Source organism: Callorhinus ursinus, unplaced genomic scaffold, assembly GCF_003265705.2.
Source record: "Callorhinus ursinus isolate GAN/ISIS: 27379988/994484 unplaced genomic scaffold, GSC_fseal_2.0 scaffold2974, whole genome shotgun sequence".
Taxonomy (NCBI): Eukaryota; Metazoa; Chordata; class Mammalia; order Carnivora; family Otariidae; genus Callorhinus; species Callorhinus ursinus.
In genome coordinates this window covers 1-6,338 of record NW_027400028.1, presented here as the reverse complement: position 1 = coordinate 6,338, position 6,338 = coordinate 1, and the positions used below count along the sequence as shown (strand labels likewise).

General features: G+C 52.8%; 2 pseudogenes; both read left to right on the top strand.

Moving 5' to 3' along the window:
• Positions 1 to 6: 6 nt before the first annotated feature.
• On the top strand, positions 7 to 974 carry LOC141369922 (melanoma-associated antigen 10-like; annotated as a pseudogene).
• A 1,228-nt stretch (positions 975 to 2,202) lies between these two features.
• Positions 2,203 to 2,973, top strand: LOC112818282 (melanoma-associated antigen 9-like; annotated as a pseudogene).
• Positions 2,974 to 6,338: the final 3,365 nt, after the last annotated feature.

Sequence of the window (6,338 nt, the reverse complement as noted above, 5' to 3'; positions counted from 1 at the left end):
GGGTCTGCTGCTGGGTTCCAGAGTCGTCCCCAGAGCTCTCTGAGTGCCTGCCCCTCCCCCACTGCCCAGGCAGCCACTGCCTGCAGCCAGCCTGACCTGGGATCCAGCAGCTCCGATGAGGAGGGCGCCAGCCCCCGTGAGGAGCCCGAAGAAGCCCAGCCAGGGCTCCAAAACCTACTCCAGGGGAAGGTGGCCGAGCTGGTGGAGTTCCTGCTCCTCAAGTATCACATCAAGGAGCCAACCAGCCAGGCAGAGATGCTGGAGATCGTCAGCCAGGATGCCCTGGATGCCTTCCTTGTGATCTTGGGCCAGGCCTCCGAGTGCTTGCAGCTGGTCTTTGGTATTGATGTGAAGGAAGTGGACCCCAGTGACCACTCCTACATTCTGGTCCCCATCCTGGGCCTCACCTATGATGGGATGCTGAGCGGTGAGCAGGGAGTGCCCAAGACTGGCATCCTGGTGGTGCTCCTGGGGGTGAGTCTCCTGCATGGCGACTGTGCCCCCGAGGAGGAGGTGTGGGAAATGCTAGGGGTCATGGGGGTGTATGCCGGACAGGAGCACGTCATCTACAGGGAGCCTAGGGAGCTCCTCACCAAGGTCTGGGTGCAGGAAGGGTACGTGGAGTACTGGCAGGTGCCTGGCAGTGACCTTCCTGCTATGAGGTCCCGTGGGGTTCCAGGGCCCACGCCGAAACCAGCAACTTGCAAATGCTGGAGTATTTGCTACAGGTCAGGCGCGGGCAACTGGCATCCTCCCTGTCCCTGTCTGAAGGGACTGTGAGAGATGAGGAAGAGGGGGCCTGAGCCCTGGGGTCCGCCAGGCCCTTTCCAGGTTTTGCTGGGTTCGGCAGCCTCTCCTGCGGGGTGCTGGGCATGAAGTGAGGCCGCTTGCTGGTTCTTCCCTGTGTGTGTGTTTGTGTGTGCCCGTGAAGACAGAGCCCTGGGCGTTTTAAGGAGTGCAGGGCCAGGGAGGGTTGGGAGAAGAAAGCAGGGCAAGGAGCCTCCTGCGGGTGGGGTGGTTGTTTCCTGGGATGACTCCCACATCCAGAGCTTGGTGTCCTTGAGGAAGCTCTCCTGTGGGGTTCCTTGCCATAGAAGTTTTCAGCTGCTTCAGGGGCTGATTGTGTGAGTACCATCCACTCTGCAGCATTTGTTCTTACCCAGTCCAAGAGTTAAGAGTTTTATCATGTTCTTGGGGTGCCTGGGTCCTCTGTTGGTTAAGCGTCTGCCATCGGCTCAGGTCAGGATCTCAGGATCCTGGGATCACACCCCACATGGGGCTCCCCGCTCAGTGGAGACTCTGCTTCTCTCTCTCCCCTGTGTGTGCTTTCTCTTTCTCAAATAAATAAATAGCTTTAAGAAAAAGTTTTTCTTCATGCCCTGGACACCAGCCTGGAAACCTTGCCTACCTGCTTGGGCTCTCGACCAAAATCACAGGCCATTGGTCTAGGGATGGGTTGGAAAGGTGCAAGAATGGAAGAAGCAAGGAACAGGGGTCAGAAGCTGAAGAGATAGAAGTTTGCTGGTTCTTGCTTCTGATGCCTTCCCGACCATCATTGTGCAAATGCCAAAGGCAAGCACGCACACACAAACGTGGGGACGGGGGCAGGAGGGCCCAGGTTCTGTCAGGAGTCAAGGTGAGGACCAGAGGGAGGAATGAAGGACCCTGGATCCAGTAGGAAATCAGTCCTGGGAGGCCTCTGGGTGAGACAACGGTGACATGAGGCGTGTCCTGACTTCTGCTCTGGGTCCCAGACACACTGAGCGCTTGTTGTGAGGAGTGGCCCTCAGGAGCAGGGATGAGGGCACCGGCCATCCAGGGAGTCCAGATGGGGAACAGAGGGTAGGGCTAAGGGACCCGAAGGACCCATCTCGGGGAATCCCTGGACTGTGTAGCCTGACGCGATGTCCACAGTCTTTGCCCGTGGCTCTCATGGCAGTTAGGGCTTTGGTCCGAGGGAACAGGCCTGGAGACAGCAGAGACAGCATCACCAGCGGTGCTGCGGCTCATGCTGAGATCCCTGAGGGAGGGCTCAGGGAGGGACCTGGACTCCAGAACAGGGACAACGCACTGAAGCCTGCCCCTGCTGTCCGCCCTGGGAGGCCTGTTTGTGCCAAGTCCACAGGCGGTGTGTCAGGACGTCCACATCCTGGTCTGACAGAGGCTGGGGGCCTGCTTTAAAAAACCGGAGGTCAGGACCTAATGGAGGAAGACCCAGGCCTGGCACAGGGCCTGGTGGAAGCACAGCTGTTGGGGGCTGGGGAAGAGGAGGTCCCAGCAGTTTAAATGAGGAGGGTTCGAGCACCTGGGAGGAGCCGGAAGTCACGCAACCCTCTCTCCAGGACAAACTCCACGTGAAAGTGGCTGCCCTGGTGGAGTTCCTGCTCCACAAATACCGCAACAAGCAGCCGACCCGCCAGGCAGAGATGCTGGAGATCGTCAGCAAAGATTACCAGGACGACTTCCCAGGGATCTTGGGCCAAGCCTCCGAGTGCATGCGGCTGGTCTTTCTCATGGACGTGAAGAAAGTGGACCGCAGTGACCACTCCTACAACCTGGTCAATGCCCTGGGTCTCATCTGTGATGGGATGCTGAGCGGTGAGCATGGCATGCCCAAGACCAGCCTCCTGGTTTTGGTCCTGGGGGTGAGCCCCCTGCATGGTGACCGTGCCCCCGAGGAGGAGGTGTGGGAAACGCTGGGGGTCATGGGGGTGTATGCCGGTCAGGAGCACATCATCTATGGGGAGCCCAGGGAGCTCTCACCAAAGTCTGGGTGCAGGAAGGGTACCTGGAGTACCGGCAGGTGCCTGGCAGCGACCCTGACCGCTACGAGTTCCCGTGGGGTCCCAGGGCCCATGCTGAACCAGCAAGGTTCAAGTGCTGGAGTATGTGCTCTGGGTCAGGCGCAGGCAGCTGGCTTCCTCCCTGGCCCTGTCTGAAGGAGCTGTGAGAGATGAGGGAGAGGAGGCCTGAGTCCCAGTGGCGGCCAGGCCCTTTCCAGGCTTTGGTGGGGTCGGCAGCTTCTCCTGCGTGGTGCTGGGCATGAAGTGAGGCCACATTTTGGTTCTTCCCTGTGTGTGTGTGAAAAGAGAGAGCCCCGGGAGTTCTAAGTAAGGCAGGGCCAGGGAGGGTTGGGGGAAGAAAGCAGGGTGAAGAGCCAGCCTCTCTGGGGGCCTGTTCTCCGTGATGACTCTGACATCCAGAGCTTGGTTTTCTTGAGGACGCTCTCAAATGTTGTTCCTTGGAGTAGAAGTTTTAACCAGCTTCGGCAGGTAAATGTGTGCGTGACATCCACCCCACAGCATTTGGACTTACCCAGTTCAAGAGTTTTAAGAGTTTTGTCATGTTCTGGAAATAAGGTGGGAGATCTTCCCTCCTTGTTTGGGTTCTGGAATGAAATCACGGGGCATTGGCATAGCAATTTGTTGGAAAGTTGGAAAAATGGAGCAGTCAAGTGACGGGGTCAGGAAATATGGAAATAAAAGATTATTCATTTTTGCTTCTTACTCCTTCTCGTCTGTCATTCTGCAAATTAACATAGATGCGTGCGCCTTCACTCACTTAGTTCTTCAAGAAAGGAGGAGAAATGACATCTCAGCACAGAGGGAGCCCTGCTCACTGGCTCCTTGATTCCCAGACATGGGCTGAGCTCTGCTCTCTGGAAGGCCCTCTGTGTGAGCAGTGAGGACATTAGGAAAAGCAGGACACGTTCCACACTTAGGGGACTGTCTAGCAGCTGCACTCATGGCAGGAAAGTGGGGAGAGGTGTCCTAAGACCTGCAGAAGAAGTGGAAGAAGGGTGAGGGAGTGCAGCTCCCAGGGCAAGCACTGCTGTGGAAGTGCCCCTGGCCTTGGGTGGCTCAGGGTGTCGGGTCACCGTTCTTCCTTCTGTGCAGCCGATCACCGTGAACCTGGGGGGTGACAGTGGCCCTACTTGGAGACAGGGTACCTTAGAGGTGGGAGCAAAGTCTGAAATGGATAATTGCTCTGAGATGTTCCTTCTGGATCATGGACAAACCAGGGAGAAATCTCCTCCTGGGGCAGGAAAAGAAGGTATCCTGCACTCTCATCCCAAGGCCGTTGAACACAGTGCACAGACTAGGTGTTTTATATCCGTCATCTGCAAGTATTTCTGAAGAAATACAGTGCTATTTCTTTGAAGTGGAGCCCAGAAGACTCTAGACTGGCACTCTTGTCCTAACCATGCAAAGCCAGAACCCACTGCATTAAAAAGTCATTTTAGTTTGATTATCTGGAGTGTAATTTGGACAGCTATAAGTAAGCAAGGTCTAGGTTTTGGTGGGGGGAGAAATGAGTGAAAGGAGTGGTTTGGTGGAAGAGCAGCTGGGAGGGAGGGAAGGAGCTGGTCTTTGACTCACATTCCAGGAGCTTTGTATTGTGTCCAGCTGGGAAAATTCCCTCACAGCTGAATGCCATACATATTCCCATATATCTCACATATATCCTCTGATTTAGAAAATGGATTGAGTTTTACTTATGAAGCACCCTCTTTGGCTGATTAGCTATTCCATGTCCTGTTGAGCTGCACATTCTCTAACATGACCTCGGTAACAAAATAAATAAATAAATAAATAAATAACCCAGAGGAGAGAGTGGAAGGCCCTGGGATCAAAACAACACTTGAAATCACTGCCATTCATCAAAGTTCCAATATGTGCCAGGCACTGTGCAAGGTGCTTTCCATATATCACATGCATTCCTGCAGTCCTGCAAGACGGGGCTTATGTTGCTAAGGAAGGAAGGTGACAATGAGAATCAAACAGGTTTTGGGTACTGTCTGTGGGCTTTTTTAACCTAGAGTTCTTCTGCCTGAAACCCAGAGTTCTTTGAAAACTGACTGCCCAGGCGCTGGCATTTTTTCCAGACCTGGCACTTTCCTAAATTACAGCAGCCTTTCCCTGGTATTCCCCTGTGTGCTCTTCTGTCTCACTCTTGAACCTGGCCTACTAACGTGCTCAGCACTGGTCCCCATGGAACAGCTAGGAATCACCTTCTCTCCCCCAACATAGAACCTTACTCTCTGTAGTAATCCTCTGGTCTCTAAATGAAGAAGTGAATCCTCCCTGCTGGGATCACAGAATCGCTTGAAAATTAGATGTCATCCTGTACTTGAAAGTATCTGTCACACAGGAGGTGCTTGAAAATTTCAAAGAATTCCAAGGCAAACTGACCTCAAAAACTCCTCCCGTGGGATGCCTGGGTGGCTCAGTCAGTTAAGCATCTGCCTTTGGCTCAGGTCATGATCCCAGGGTCCTGGGCTCGAGTCCCACATCAGGCTCCCTGCTCAATGGGGAGCCTGCTTCTCCCTCTGCCCGCTGCTCCCCCTGCTTGTGCAATCTCTTTGTCTCTCTCTCACTGACAAAAAAAAAATCTTAAAAAAAGAAACTCCTCCCAGCAATAAAGTCAGTCATAACAAATTATAATAGTTGCATTTGGTTAAGCCCCTACTGTGTAACAATACATGGGAGAAACTTTAATGTTCATCCATAGTGTGTCTTGTTTCCTTCCAGAATACAGGGGACACCACCTTGCCAGTCCCCTTGTAGTTAGGGAGGGTTGTGTGATGACCCTTTGCCATGGAGATGTGAGCAGAATCATTGTTTCTCACGTCCAGGCGTTTGCGTGCCATTATGTCCACTCCATGCTGTCTCCCTTGATTCACCAGCAAATTTGGTGACCCCGTGTTGAGATAGGGGAGCCACAAGATGAAAGCAACCTGGACCCAGGGTCTAGGAAAAGCAGAGGGCCCCTGCCAAACTGTATCAGAATTTGTGTGCACAAAGATGCACTTCTGTTGTGTTAGCCCTTCAAATGTCACAGTTTGTTGCATCAGTTAGCAGTTCCTTTCATGCAGCCGCTTTTTTTTGTTAGGCTTATCTAGCAATTTTACTTAAGAAGGTAGTAGTGCATATCTGCCTATTGCAAAAAAACTTCTAAAAATACAGATGAGTCACAATATCCCCTTTTCAAAGTTCCTCCACAATTCAGCCTCCTCCTCAGAAGTCACCATGACTAACAATCTAGTGTGTATTTTTATTTTTTAATTTAAAATATTTTCTTTTCTTTGAGAGAAAGAGTGTGTGATGGAGGGAAGGGCAAATAGAGAGAGAGAGAGAGACCCTCAAGCTGGCTCCATGCAGAGCCCGATTCAGAGCTCGGTCTCAGGACCCTGAGATCATGACTTGAACCGAAATCAAGAGTCGGACGCTTAACCAGCTGAGCCACACAGGCGCCCCTAGCGTGTGTTATTCTAAAGGTGACTATGGCTTTTTCATAGATATGCTCTACAAATATATTGTTTGTATTCAACCTAACCC